This window comes from Podarcis bocagei (assembly GCF_964188305.1).
Source record: "Podarcis bocagei genome assembly, chromosome: 4".
Taxonomy (NCBI): domain Eukaryota; kingdom Metazoa; phylum Chordata; class Lepidosauria; order Squamata; family Lacertidae; genus Podarcis; species Podarcis bocagei.
The window spans coordinates 78460884-78476339 of record NC_138128.1 but is presented as its reverse complement, the minus strand read 5'-3'; the positions used below and the strand labels follow the sequence as shown (position 1 = coordinate 78476339).

The window sequence follows — 15456 nt, the reverse complement described above, 5'->3', positions numbered from 1 at the left end:
GCCGCTTCTGGCGAACCAGAGCAGCGCACGGAAACGCTGTTTACCTTCCCGCTGGAGTGGTACCTATTTATCTCCTTGCACTTTGACGTGCTTTCGAACCGCTAGGTTGGCAGGAGCAGGGATCGAGCAACGGGAGCTCACCCCATCGTGGGGATTCGAACCGCCAACCTTCCAATCAGCAAGTCCTAGGCTCTGGACTTACCCACAGCGCCACCCGTGCCCCGTGATTAAGGTATTGAATTGCAAATTAGTCATCTTGGAAAGGAGTCTTGTTCTTTCAGACACTATGGAGTACAGACGCGTAAAAGACTCTCCCAAAGGGAGAGAAAACAGCTCTAGGGAAATAGAATGCAGGCAATGAAGCCTGTGTGTGTGTAAGAGAGAGAGAGTTGTGTTTGTCAGCTCTGATTGTACATATATTTTATTTCTAAGAGGATGCTGAGCCTGTGATGGATATGCACAAGATATGGAATTGTTTGAATGTATCATTTACCTTTTGGTTATATTTTAAAGAAAGTTCTGCATGTAAGCTTTGCATAATATTTTCATGGGTCTGGACAATGTTTTTTACTCCATAAAGACTCTATTTTTAGCACCTACTTGCTTCAAACTGTGCAATATGAATATCTGCAGTCCAAGACCTATGGAGGGCACCGGGTTGGAGAATCCTGGCGCTAAGCCACTGCTGCTGAGTGTGTGTGTGTGTGTGTGTGTGTTTGAGGAGTGGGAACTCTCGTCTCTCCTGACGGAGCTAGAAGACTCTGGCTGCTGTGAATATGCTTATCTTTGCATTGTGTATAATTGTGTATGTTTGTCTGTATGTCTAATGCATCCATAATAACCTCAATTACCTAGGCTGTTAGCGTTATCATTGTGATTTTAGGCCAGCAGCTCAGCTCTCCCCCTGACTTTCAATGATCCAGCAACTGCAATACTGCACCAGAGATTGTAGGAATACACGCAGCAGTTACTTACAAAGCATCAAGGCCAGACATTGAGCAAAATGTCTTGGCAGCACATAATCACAGACTATAGCAAAGATGATCCTTTCCCTTTCCCTTTCCTGCATGAATTTATTCACTTCACAGTTTGTTTCCGAGCCACCCGGCTGAATCTTCTTTTCTGACACCTTCATGAAATCTTTACTGATTGTTCTGTTTCCATGGATCTTTGTGTTTGTTTCTGTGCACGTGAGATGAAAGGAATATAGAGTCTAGTATATTTCTAGTATCTAGCCTGAAATTGCATCTCTGTTTTTTATTATTTTAAAACAATACCATATATCCATTTCACCTGCCTGCATTTAATCTCATTAGACAACTAATTCACTACCTAAACTACACATTTAAAGCAGAATCTCATCGCTTTAAACTGTCACTCCTTCTCCCAAAACTATCTTGGGAAACGGTAGTTTGTTAAGAATGCTCACAGTTGTCGGGAGACCCTTCCCCACCCCCCTCACAGAGCTATAAATCCCAAGAGCTCCCTGAGAAGAAGGATCAATGGATAAACTACTCTGAAAATTGTAGTTTAGTGAGGCATGGACAAGGTGGTATTTGAACCTTGCTCAAGCATGTGTCTCACATGCCAGCCCTACGAAGCCTTATGCCATAGCCAGTCTATTTGTCAGCAACAACCCTGTGAGGTGACGTTCCATGACAACATGCTGCTGGAGATGTAATAAGGAAAATGCTTCTTTGAAACATAGGTTGATTCAGTGTCTGATGCTTACAAATATTTGGAGGAAAATACTAAGATGTAGATCAGGCATAGGCAAACTCAGCCCTCCAGATGTGTTGGGACTACAACTCCCATGATCCCTAGCTAACAGGACCAGTGGTCAGGGATGATGGGAATTGTAGTCCCAAAACATCTGGAGGGCTAAGTTTGCCTATGCCTGATGCAGAAATACTGCTTTGGGGGGAAATGTTAAATTGTCAGATGATAATATTATCCAAACCACAGGTGGTTTGACAGCAGGTCAGCATAAATGTACTCTTCAGGCTCTGACTTAAAAGACTGATATTGATTCATTGGAAAGATAACACCCTGCCCCCCTTTGAATGATGGATAGAAAATATGACTACTCTTGCACCAGAGTGAGAAGGGGGGGAGGGAGAGAAACAGCAATATTTTGTCTTTTTTAAAAAGCAAAGTTAAGCGTATCTGTAGCATTATACCTAACACCTAGGTTCCTACAATTCTGAAAATAATCCCTTGGAGTTGTAATATAAAACCAGTGAGTAAGCCTGAGACCTACAGTGCGCCCTTCCTAAATGGTACCCATGTCTGCTAATGAAGATGACATTTTGATCAGATGGAGAAGGACAGGGGGAGGGATTATTTTAAACTCAAGGCGCTGATGCCAGTTTGACCTTGTTCTAAATATGGCCACGTTATGAATAAGTCATCCAGATGACTTGCTTTTTATACTTTGTCCCCAAATGCTAACCCACACAGGAGTATCCTTTGTCTCATGTATCAGTTAATCCCACTTAATTGCTGCATTGCCACAGTAGATTCAATAGCATCAAAACCAGACTTCTGAAAACAAGGTTATAGGCACATTTGGGAGCTGTTATTGAGGAACAGCACCAAATAAAAGCAGACAAACCATGGTAGAAATGGATCTTGTTAGTCTGAAAACCCAACTCAGCAAGGCAGCTAGCAAAGAAAGCTGTAAGCTAGCAATGGGTAATGAATTTGTGAGGTATTAAAGAAGCATTTGTCCTTTTTAAAAAATAATGCATTTTCTGTGTGAGTCCAGGAGTATCTGCCCTGGCACATGAGTATTCTCATGTGTCAAGATTAAAGGATGTACTGACTTTTTGACTGAGCAGTGGTAGCAAAGAGCTAAAAGTTGTGCAGGAAGGAAGTAAATGGCTGGATTTCCTGCTCCATGCACTGCTTGAGCGTTTTCACCATCAGAGAAGGAACAGAGGACGCATCAGTTAGAAAACTTGACATGAACTTTATTATCTTGAACAGCACAGAAAATGTTTGCCTCCACCTAAAGGTAAAGGGACCCCTGACCATTAGGTCCAGTCGTGACTGACTCTGGGGTTGTGGCACTCATCTCACTTTATTGGCCAAGGGAGCTGGCGTACAGCTTCTGGGTCATGTGGCCAGCATGACAAAGCCGCTTCTGGCGAACCAGAGCAGCACACGGAAACGTCGTTTACCTTCCCGCCAGAGCGGTACCTATTTATCTACTTGCACTTTGACGTGCTTTCGAACTGCTAGGTTGGCAGGAGCAGGGACCGAGCAATGGGAGCTCACCCCGTTGCGGGGATTCGAACCGCCAACCTTCTGATCGGCAAGTCCTAGACTCTATGGTTTAACCCACAGCGCCACCTGCATCCCACTGTATCCCGCCTCCACCTGCATACAGCTAAATCCAGTGCCACCTCATGACTAAACTACATAATGGCACTATTCGCTCCCTCAACATGTACCTTTTTGTTGTTTTCCAGTTCTGTAGTTCACCTTCTGGCCTCAATCATAAAGGAAATTCAGTACACAACCATTCAATCTGGAAGTTGTCTGAGCATGGAGTACAGAGGCCAAGTCATTTCTCTCCAAATACAGCCAGAGCAAATACAGCCAAATACAGCCAGAGTCACCAATGCCACCAGAGCCTCCAGCAACACTGTTGAATCCAGCAGCACCCCTAGGACTACCACACATCTGGGTTTTCCAGGACATTATTCATTCAGGAAAATGGCGTACAGGTGGATTTTTGCTGAATTAGTAAAATGTCCGGGAAAACCCGGATGTATGGTAAGTTGGGCTATTTTTATTTTTACAATTCTTTAAAAATATAAGAAAAGACCCAAAATGAATGTTTTTGGGGAGCTCAACAACTTTGCCCCCCCAATCAACAACTCTGTCTGGATTTTCACTTTTGGCAATATGGCAACCCTAAGCACCCTGAAAACTGTGGACCTGCTCCTTCCAAGGTAGTGTAAGATTGTAAGATTGTCTTGCCGCCTCCCTGGGCTTTGCTGAATTTAAATGAAACGGCAGGATAAATGTGCTGAAAGAGACTTTTATTCTACTTGGTGCTGATAAGGGCTTAGTGATTTAAGAAGTCCCCAGAAGGCCAACTGCAGAGATTTTGAATTGCTTGTTTGGAAATAATGTGGGGTAAAGCTGTGATTTATAATCTTTCTGAAATTTTGCTCTGGTTTTTATTTTATTTTTAAAGACAGAAATTCCATTTTACTCACTATGACAGCCTATTGTTTACAACTTACCCCTCCTTTCCTTTTTCTGACACCACCGGACTGCGTTCTCGCATTCTGATTTCTTCCACCATGTTTCTCTCTTACGCACAAAGTAATTACAGCCAACCTAAAACACACTGCCCATGCCACACTCTTAAAATTTATAGCATTGATATCCTAACATACTTCCCTAATACCTATGGAACTGGCTTTTTACCCTTCACTTGACAAAACTGCATACATTACACAATGGAGTAGATCCCAGAGGTCCTGTGTTGTGCCAAGCCGACTTTCCAGGGATTTCTTGTGCTTTATGGATCTCACTATCTCCCCATCCATTGCCTGTGATGATTTGTACATTTCTTATTTTGCCATTTTAATAGGAAGGCTGCATAAGGTCAAGTCACTGGAATTATTTATTGTTTTCTCTGGATAATCTCACTCCAATGGGGCTGAGAAAAGGACATCTGCTCCACATACTGATGCTACTTGCAAAAGGAATCTCTGGCAGTTGTAAGTGGAAAATCCAACTGCTTGATGGGTACAGATGGGCAAAGTTCCCAGTTTTTCCACACCTCAAATGTGGCAGCAACCTGTTATTCTGGGGCTCAGGGATCGCGGGGGAAGTGGTAGCAGCCTTAAGTAAGGTCACGTCAGGTCAGGTTCATATAAGGTCAAATCTCAGTAAGCAGGTTTACATCAGGTCAAGTTTGTGGGATAGGTTTTTAATGAGTAAGAGAGGATATATTAATTGCAATTTATCCCTCCAAGTGCCCACCTGTGTGAGTTGAAAAGAGGTTCAAAATCCCATCCTTGGGAGCAAAATTAAAAGTATAGGAATTAGGCTATAAAACCTTGTTTTGAACAAGTTCAGCTATGGATTAAGCTGGCTCCCCTTTCTTATCCCACTTAACAAAGAATCAGGTAACAATCTGAAAAGTAAGTTTAAAAATTACCATATTTTTTGCTCTATAAGACTCACCTTTTCCCTCCTAAAAAGTAAGGGGAAATGTGTGTGCATCTTATGGAGCGAATGCAGGCTGTGCAGCTATCCCAGACAGAACAGTAAGAGGGATTGCTGCTTTCACTGCGCAACGATCCCTCTTGCTGTTATGGCTTCTGGGATTCAGATTTTTTTTTCTTGTTCTCCTCCTCCAAAAACTAGGTGCGTCTTATGGTCTGGTGCGTCTTACAGAGCAAAAAATACGGTAAGTTTGATTTACTTATATTCTTGCACTGGTTCACAGCGATGGCATTAGTCAAAACTATGCAGGCAAAATACTCATATTTACAGTATGTGCCTAAAGCTGGAACAAGAACAAGGCTCGTCTGCCCTCATGGCTGATCACTGGAAGAAAGAGAGGAACAAGAAGTACTATATGCTCCTTCTTCTCCAGGAAAGGAGGGGAAATGACATCACACAGAGACCACTCTACCAGTTGTATTTCTATGGTCTGAGTACCTGCCTATCAGCAATACAGCTATGTGGACTTAGCCCTTTCTCATGCTAACCAGCAAGAATATACATTAGTTGGGTTGGACTGCTAATCTCCCACAAAGTCAGATTTAGAAGCACTTTAAGGTGGGTGGCTACCAAAGAGAAGGTCTTTTCAGTGTTGGGACCGTGCTTATGGAATAGCCTCCCTTGTTTGGATTCTTGTTTGGCTTTTTTCCGCAGTGAGCTCTGCTGCTTGTAGCTCTCCCTCTACTGTAGATAACATGGGAATGTGGCTTCAGCTAAGCATTGAAGCATCATAAAGCCTGTTATTCTGCTGGCACTGTCTCCCTAGAGCAGGCTTCCTCAAACTCGGCCCTCCAGATGTTTTTGGCCTATGACTCCCATGATCCCTAGCTAGCAGGACCAGTGGTCAGGGATGATGGGAATTGTAGTCTCAAAACATCTGGAGGGCCGAGTTTGGAGATGCCTGCCCTAGAGGAACTACAGTGGTGCCCCGCAAGACGAATGCCTCGCAAGACGGAAAACTCGCTAGACGAAAGAGTTTTCCGTTTTGGAGGTGCTTCGCAAAACAAATTTCCTATGGGCTTGCTTCGCAAGACGAAAATGTCTTGCGAGTTCCTGCTGGGTTTTTTTCCTTCCCCCCCCCCTTTTCTAAGCCGCTAAGCCGCTTATCAGCTGATCCGATCAGCAGATAAGCCGCTAAAAGCCGCTAATAGCGCTAATCCACTAATCCGTCAAAGGGCTTGCTTTGCAAGACGAAAAAACCGCTAGACGAAGAGAATCACAGAACGGATTCTTTTCGTCTTGTGAGGCACCACTGTATCTGTTCTTTTAAAAGGGTTTATTTTTGGTTCTGCAACTGCAGAGAAGCAGGAGATGCTACTGAGGGCTCTGAGTCTGAGGAAGGCAGAAGTTCCATGTCCTCAGGCTTGAAAAGTGTGAGATGCTGAAAGTCTATCCACTGGGTGGAGCAGTGTGAATCTTTTCCTCATCTGGGCTTCCCTTGGAGGCAGTGCAAGTTATCAGCTTTGGGAGGCCATGACAAACCCATTACCAAATCTTATATTTTTCTAGCTTTTGGAGAACACAAATGAAGAACACAAGAGCTAACTGGTATGAGCTGTTTCCAGCTAAGGCTGCTTATACATTATACCTTAAAGCACCTTCAAAGCACATTCTTTTACTCAAGGAATTCTGGGCTCTGGACTTTAGCCCCCACACAGTTGTAATTCCCAGCAAGCCTTAACAAACTGCAATGCCCATAATTCTTTGAGGGAAAGAATTAAATGTATAATGTGCACACAGCCTAACAGCCCCTGGTTGTAAATTAGCTGTGTTTAAACATTTTTTTAAAAAAAATTGTATACCGTCCCCCTTTAGTCCCCCCCCCCCAAGTTTTATTGTCCTTTTGCAAAACTTGTGGTTCCATCAAACCTCTGGATATCTCCCTCATGCACAAGTGTGTGTCCTTCTGCCTACATATACAAACCACAAACATCCTGAACACTGGAGATATTAGCATATTAGGAAACTGCCCCTGTAATGGCTTCCCTTGGAACAGCCTTCTCTTCAAGGTCGCAGAAGGAGCAAAGGACTTTCTTGCCATCATGTTCCTCTGTAATAATGCAAGGCCTATGAGAATTCTGTCAAGTACAGGAACAAGACAATAATGAAGCTGAAGACAAAGAACTTGTAAAGAGAATTTTGAAATGATAATGTTTTCAGCGCTGGATCCTAGGGAGATTTGACTTCTACTGAAAGATGCTTCCTGTGTTAAAAATCAGCCTTGTGGGAGTGTTCTGGAGAGCTAATTCCCTTCTCAAAACATAGCATGGAAAGAACGAGTCTCTTTCATTAGGCCCCCTCCTCCCCCCTGAGATGTGGGCACCTGAAGAATCCCACTCTGCCAATGTTGAAACTTAATTATTGACAAAAGTTCCCTTTTCCTTCTGCTGTGGAATGAAATGTCTAACAAACCCCAATGAATAGTGATTGTTTTGTACACAGCACAGCCCCAGATTATCATCAGTCTGTCAGGTGGAAGAGAGAAGCACTGTAACTTCCTCAGCCAGTGGAACACAGTGGTTTTTAATGTGATTCTAGCAGAATACCAAAGGCCATTATCCCTGGCTGAAACATGATGTACTTCAAAGAGAAATATTCACTGAGAGATATTCAGAGAGAGAGAGAGACCTAGGGATTGAGGCAGGGGGCAAAAGAGAACAAGGGGGAAACTAACTGAAACTAACTGAAATTTTGGGGGAGTGTCTCATCAGAAAGATCTTCTCAAAAGCATGGGTGCATAGTGAACAGATGAAGGAAAGCAGGGAATTGGATGAGTAAGTGCATCAACATCAAATGTTAAAGAGCTTGGCTTGCAGCTGGTACCCAAGAAAATGCCAGTGTGATATTTCTAATGGGAAAGTCTCGACAGATTAACAGTAATTAAAACAGAGCTAAATACTCTCTTCCTTTCTTCCACATATTTATCCAGTGAATAATGTGTGTTCAACTCTTACTAAGTCCCAGCACAATGCAGAATCGCATTCCTTTGTCTTCCTATTCCTTAATAATTGGTTACTCTTGCTCATGAATTTTACTCTGAAATGGAGCCAAAGTTAATGTATAAAGAATACCACTGTTGCCAACTTCAGTGAGAATGTTTTGCAGGAAGGGGGTTTATTTTAGAATGTCAGCTTTCACGCAAGATCTCTCCTACTCAGAGCAGTAGCTCCCATACTTTCTGTGGCAGAATAGTTCACCCTTCATTTCAGAGGGCCTTCTCGGTAGTGGCGCCCACCCTGTGGAACACCCTCCCTTCAGATGTGAAGGAAATAAGTAGCTATCCTATCTTTAAAAGACATCTGAAGGCAGCCCTGTTCAGGGAAGTTTTTAATATTTAACCCTGTATTGTTTTTAATACTTGATTGGGAGCCGCCCAGAGTGACTGGGGAAACTCTTGCCTCCTGTTGCTGCATTTAGTTTCTCTCATTATGCTATTCTGTTACAGTTTTCATTATTATTAAAGCTTAGTTTATATTTACGCGAGCCATTTATTTTTCTCAAAGAAAAATTCATGGGTGGGATGGCCTTGCCTGACATCAATATGGGCATGGACACTGGTATCTGTTTACCTGTAAGCACACACCTTTAATACACACACACACACACACACACACACACACACACACGTTTCTCAATCTACCAGCTTTGCACAAAACAGAAGCCATGTGTGTGTGGCCAGGACGCAGGCCTGTTATAGCTTCTGGGCTTGGCAAAGAATGTGAGCCTCACCTGAACCTTCTCCAGATGAGGAATCACACACCTCCTCCCCAAGCTAGCGAGCCCCACCTGGGCTGTGGGTCATTGCCTGCCTTCCCTCAGAACTGACAGCTGTAAGTTCTGGAATTCTGAGATCAGGGGTGGTACATCCTATTTCACCACTTGAGGCAAAACAGGAAGTACCACTCTGCTCTGCCACACCACCACCCGTGGGACACTCACTGCCACTGCGCCACCTGCCAGTGTCACTGCTGCTGTACCATAGTTTCAAACATTTTTCCAATGGAAATAGGAAAGTCCCATTCCATAATGATAATTTTACTATTTACACCCACACATCTTATTGGGTTGTCCCAGCATTCTGGGCAGCTTCCAACACATATAAAAGCATAAGAAAACATTAAACATTTTTAAAACTACCTTCCATATACAAGATTGCCTTCAGACAACTTGGGGGTCAGAGAACTCCATACCCTCCAACATTTCTCTGATGAAAATAGGGACCTCCTAAGGAAAAAGTGAGACATTTCAGGATCAAATCAGAACCCAGGGAGACTTCTCTAAAGCAGGGACATACCTGGAAAATAGGGACACTTTTAGGGTCTGTTCTGACTCAGGCCAGGCAAAGAAAACTGGAAAACATGTGACTGTCTTATAGAGCCAAAGCAATGACCCACAGATAAATATTGACCGATGAACTAGAAAATTACACACAGACACACACACATGTAAGGTGGGATGGGGTAGAGGTGTCCTAAAAAATGAGTTGCCTGTACTCATATATTGATCAAAGTGTTATGGATGCCCACATAAATAGCTGTACTAGTGAGAACTCTCTCACACACACCTCACACACAAGCCTGTTGTTCAGTGCAGACATGAAGGATACCAATCCAACCAAGAAGCATCTCGAAGACATTTTTTTCCTCGGCCAATCATTCCCAAAAGAAAGATTTGTGTTGACAGAGCTTACACTGTGCAGTGTATTTGCTCTACAATATTTCAGCAGTTAAGCTGCTACAAACGATACAAAGCCTTCAGTGATCCTTTGCAGGCTTCCACTCTCCCAGGAGATAAATGACTTCTGCAACCTTTTAAGGTGCTTTTTTATAAAAAGGAAAAGAAAAGAAAAACTGGGACCTGAATGGAGGGGGACAACAGTGCCCCAAATCACTGAATTTGACATTGTGTGGTTTGATTATCAAGCTCTATGGTTCCCTCACACCCTTAGGTGCGAAACATCTGTAGTTATTAGAAACTGCTCCAAGCATGCTCTCAGCTAGATCATTATGTTATTTTAACATGCCTCATCCAGGATTTGAACTTCTGGAGGGCATAGCATGCCCCTATTTATGCAGGTGCAGTAAAAGATTTTGCTGTATTTCATCTCTGCCTGTCTCTCTTCTCCATGTAAATGGGAATGCTTTCCCATGGAGCTCCCTGGCTTCATGAATTTTGACAGCACTAGTGATGTCTCTCCCATGAAAACCCATGAAAGGAAAGAACACCTGCACAGTAAACTTATTTGCAGTAAAATATCTGACAACTGGAGATAAATGGAGGTTGCAACTGTGTCCTTCTGTGATATCGTTTTTACCCTTTCCAAATAAAACTTTGTATGATTGCTGGATTTGCTAAGCAGAGAGAGAAGCGAGGCCAGGTGCGTATTATATGCCTGTCATTACTAAGGTGTGTATTCATGGATATATTCGTATTGCAAGAAGACTGGTGGGACGCGTTCCTATACAACTGTCAACAGACACAGGGTTAACCTGGGATAATGAAGGTGGTGATGGTGATGATAGAACAACAATTTCTGGTGCCCCACCCAACTGACTGGGTTGGCCCGGCCACTCTGGGTGGCTTCCAACAGAATATAAAAGAATGCAACAAAACATTAAAAGCTTCTAAAGCACCATAACAGAGTACCAGTCACGTTTCAGTGTTATGTGGTGGGAATATGTGTGCCTCCCCACTCTATTACAGACCTCCCTGTGTTTATAGCAGGGAAAGTGTGTTGAAGGTTCCAAACTGTTTCCTCTTAGCTAAAGTGAAGTCTTCACTTAACTGAAGTCTTCAAGCTATGATAATACAGGGCTCCTATGTGCAGAGGTGTCTACACTCAGTCAAGTAAATCCAGGTAAAAGCCTCATTCAGACATCTCCTGCTCAACCTGGGAAGATCTGGGGCTGACCAGCATGCTTGGCTCAATACCCCAAATCCAGACTTCTATTTCTTGCTCAAGCATGATGCCTGAATGAGGATAGAGTTTGTTAATCTTATCAGAATAATTTTTCCTGCCTTTAAATCCCTGCAGATGTTTTGGCTGCAGAAGATTTTACAGGTTTGACTGGTGTCTCCCAGGCAATGTTTGGTGATGGCCTTCAAGTTGAACAAATCCAGTTTCCACTGACATTCTGTGTATGAGGTAACAGTGCACTTGGGTCCCGCGACAAACTTTAAGCGTGCCAGCCTATCTCGTAGCAGATGCTCAAGCAGCAATAGAAAATGATCAAAGTTAATCCTGTTCTAAGAAATAATGAGCACAAACAGTGCATAACAAGCGTAAACTTAATCCCTTTCATCCGAAAGGGTTATTAGAAATGGATTCTTACATTTTCCGCCAGTATTTGAACCTACAGCTATGTTATCCCGTTTCGACTCTTCTCTGTGCGAATGATCGTTTCTAAAAGATCATCTCACTCCTCATATATGCCAAATTGTTCACTGTGATCTATAGGGGAAGGATCTCATCAGGAGGTCCATTGTATATGATACAGGAATCAGGCCTCTAGCATGGTGGCATCTACCTTTTGCAACTTCTTCCCTGGTCCGGCCCACCCATGAGGCAACAAGGTGAGGCAACTGCCTCAGGCAGCAGGATTCACAGGGGCAGCAGATCAGGTATCCAAGGAATGCATCACCCACTGCTGCGGCTGCCACAGTAGCAGCTGCAGCGTGCTCCTTGAAGTCGGGTCTGCTGCCTTCTCATTAGCCACCCTGCTATTCCACTGCTACAGTTGCCTCTTGGTGAACAACAGATGCTTCTGGTCTCCTTTCACCCTTGTTCCTGGTGTAGATCTTTATTCCACACCCTTGCTCCTGATGAAGTTTCTTCACTCACCTTTCTTGGTGGGGGAGAATCACCATTGTGTCCTTCACCTCAGATGCCAAAATGTCATGAGTTGGCCCTACTCCCTCTTGTTGCATATCAGACAGGGGCTGTTTCCGTTGTCCTCCAGTGCCTAAGGAGGCCCTTTCTTCTTCAACAAGCCTTTTAAATGGAGATCTTTAGCCCAGCCAGTATCTACATTGGATCTGAAATTGTTTTTGCACATGAAACTTCCTTTAGTTGGTTTCATACATGAAACAGCCCATTAGTTTTCACTGCTGATGTTTTTATCGTGAAATCTCTTTGAGATAATTTAATTCATAAACAGAACAAAAATAAGAATAAAGAAGAAGAAAAAATAAGAAAGAAGAAATAAAGAGATTGCACCGACCTCCCTTTTCCTTGCTCACAATACACTTTCCCACTTAGGAAGGAAGTTCTAATTACAGTGACCATCTAACGTTTTAATGGCTTTAATGGTTTTTAATGGCTTTAATGGTGAAGGCTTACTTTGAGAGATGTGGTGATGCTGTAGGCACATTTTTCAAGGTGGAGATGCTCTGGTAGAAAGGATCAATACTCCCATTGCCAGAAGACCACATGTAGAGGTAAACAATGTTCTTCATTCTGTGTTTAAAGACGTGGTGCTGAGACGGCTAAATCATGCTCAAGTTGAGCTAGGGATTTGGCTTTTTCTTCTTCTTGATTTAAACCATGAATCCTTTCTACCAGATGAACAGTAGAGGAAAGGATAGAGGCGGAGGAAACTCCATAGATCAAGAATAGTCAACTGACAGCCTGCAGACCAAATCCAGCCCTAGAGCAATTTTATCTGGTCTCTAGTGGTGGTACCAAAATTTAATCATGGTGATAGAACAAGTTTGCTCACAGCTTCATTCCCAAATAAAATAAAGTGCTTACAATTTGTTAGGGAGGAAATATTATAGAATTGTAGATTTGGAAGGTACACTGATGATCATCTAGTCCAAACCCCTGCAATGCAAGAATCTCAGCTAAAGCATTCCTAACAGATGGCCATCCAACCTCTGCTTTAAAACCTCCAAGGAAGGAGAGTCCACCACATCCCGAGGGAGTCCGTTCCACTGTCAAACAACTCTTACCATCACAAAGTTCTTCCTGGTAAGGCTTGGTTTCCAGACCCTTGATCATCTTGGTTGTCCTCCTCTTCACATGTTACAGCTTGTCAATATCCTTCTAAACAAGGACTTCTAAACATGACAGTATCTGATCACTTTAAGGCCTCAATTACACTATATATTTGAAATAGTATCAAACCACTTTCAACAGTCATGGCTTCCTTCAAAGAATCCTGGGAACTGTAGTTTGTTAAGGATGCTGAGAGTTGCTAGGAGACCCCTGTTCCTCTAGGCTTAACTAGGCTGGCCCTACCATTAGGCTGCCTAAGGCAAAGGACAAGATGGTGCCTTCCCCAGCCCCAACCCTCCATTTCACCTACAGAAGTCATGCAGGATATCATCTCCCGAGACAACCCTTGCAACCAAGCAAATTGTCTGTTCCACATCTCCAGAAGTTATCCGTCAGGATGCCTTCACTGATGTTATTAGGGTAGAAGGTGCTGCTGTGGTCTAAACGACAGCCTCTTGGGCTTTCCAATCAGAAGGCTGGCAGTTCGAATCTGCGCCACAGGGTGAGTTCCCACTGCTCTGTCTCGGCTCCTGCAAATCTAGCTGTTCAAAAGCATACCAATGCAAGTAAACAGGTACCGCTGCAGCAGCCAGGTAAACAGTGTTTCCGTGCGCTCTGATTTCCACCACAGTGTCCTATTGTGCCAGAAGCGGTTAAGTCATGCTGGGCACATGACCCGGAAAGCTGTCTGTGGACAAACGCCGGCTCCCTTGGCCTGAAGCGAGATGAGCACCACACCCCATACTCGCCTTTGCCTGGAATCAACCATCCAGGGTCCTTTCCCCTTTCCCCCTTTTACTGATGTTGTTAGCATAAGCAGCATGGAGAGGGGATGAAAATGTAATCGGCACTTGTTCAATATACTTGTCTCCATGCTCTGCAAATATTAATTAATAGGGAGAAAGGGGTAATAGTCTTCCTCACCCTGATGTCCCGCTGTCAAGATGCCAGGACTATAAGAAGTGGGAGGAATTAGTGAAAGATTGACTCTTAAAACAACAACAACAACACATTAAAAATACATTAAAACATCAGTCATTAAAAACTTCCCTAAAAGAGTTTCAATGCAGGGTCTTCTTCTTGCCATTTGGGACCATGCAGCTGTAATAGTTTCCCTTGCTGGGCTTGGGAACCTGCGAGAGGTTGTTCTAATTTCATACCAGCTTACAAAGTCTAGTGCCCTTATAGAAAGAGCAATTATATCCACCCTTTAAGCAGCAAGCGGCAAAAATAATTAAATGAGTAATTACATTCCCACTTTAAAGCTGTCACACAATTAAACTTAATTAGACATTCTCTATACTCCGCTAACCTTATACAAACAGCAGAAGGTAAGATGGGTGGGGCAAGGAAGACAGGAAAGGGGTCTTGGCAAAGGAGTTGAACTAAAAACTTATTATCTCCGTTACGATGAAAGAGGGGAGCTGTGCAGATCTCCCTAGAACAACTGACCTGCCTCTATAGTAGCGTAATAGATGAGGAGGTTCCACATTGGAGGAGCAAAAGTCATAGTTACATGAGACAAAGCAAATCCTGGAGGAAGCCATGGGGACATAGCCTAGTAGCACAGGGCAGATTCAGCTAAACAGTTATTCTAGAGGGAGCAGTGCAGTGAGTCCCACTAGTACAATTGAACTTCCCTTCCTTCTTCCCCCCAAATTGGTTCAGGAGGCGTCAGGCTTCCTCCCCCCCCCCCCCAATAATTTTGATTACATTTTCCATTTTAGAATATTCATTTAAACCAACTTAAAATATCAGTGACTTCCCTTCTTCTCTTTCCATGGTTCATTTTGCATAACATAAATCCCTGCATATTTTATATAAACTAAACTATTCTGTATTCCATTATTACATCCATCAAAACTTATGGTATTTACACTGTTGAATTTATCTTAATGCTGCCCACGTTCTCCAATATACACAATTTTCTTCCAGATATTCAACAAACATTTTCCAATCTTCTTTAAACATATGTTCTTTTTGTTCTCTTATTCTGTATATTAGGTCCGCAGGCTGTGCATATTCCATCAGTTTAAGTTGCCATTCTTCTTTAGTTGGGACTTTGCCCGTTTTCCATTTTGGGGCTAACCAGTGGCGTAGCGTGGGGGGTGCCAGGGGTGCCAGCCGCACCGGGCGCAACATCTGCGGGGGGCGCGAGTCCAGAGGGAAGGGACAAGTTCCTTCCTCCGACGGGCTCCCCGCCGCCACCG

General features: G+C 43.4%; 1 long non-coding RNA gene across 2 annotated transcripts; it reads right to left on the bottom strand.

Moving 5' to 3' along the window:
• Positions 1 to 131: 131 nt before the first annotated feature.
• Positions 132 to 14883, bottom strand: LOC308585330. 2 transcript variants are annotated; one of them, XR_014007280.1, is made up of 5 exons: positions 13201 to 14883; positions 8980 to 12378; positions 5450 to 5574; positions 4257 to 4353; positions 132 to 1182 (listed from the first exon to the last, which is right to left on the bottom strand). It is a non-coding gene; the product is annotated as an uncharacterized lncRNA (long non-coding RNA). The 2 variants fall into 2 exon arrangements; XR_014007281.1 differs by having other exon boundaries at positions 153 to 1182; positions 8980 to 14883.
• Between the last annotated feature and the right edge of the window lie 573 nt (positions 14884 to 15456).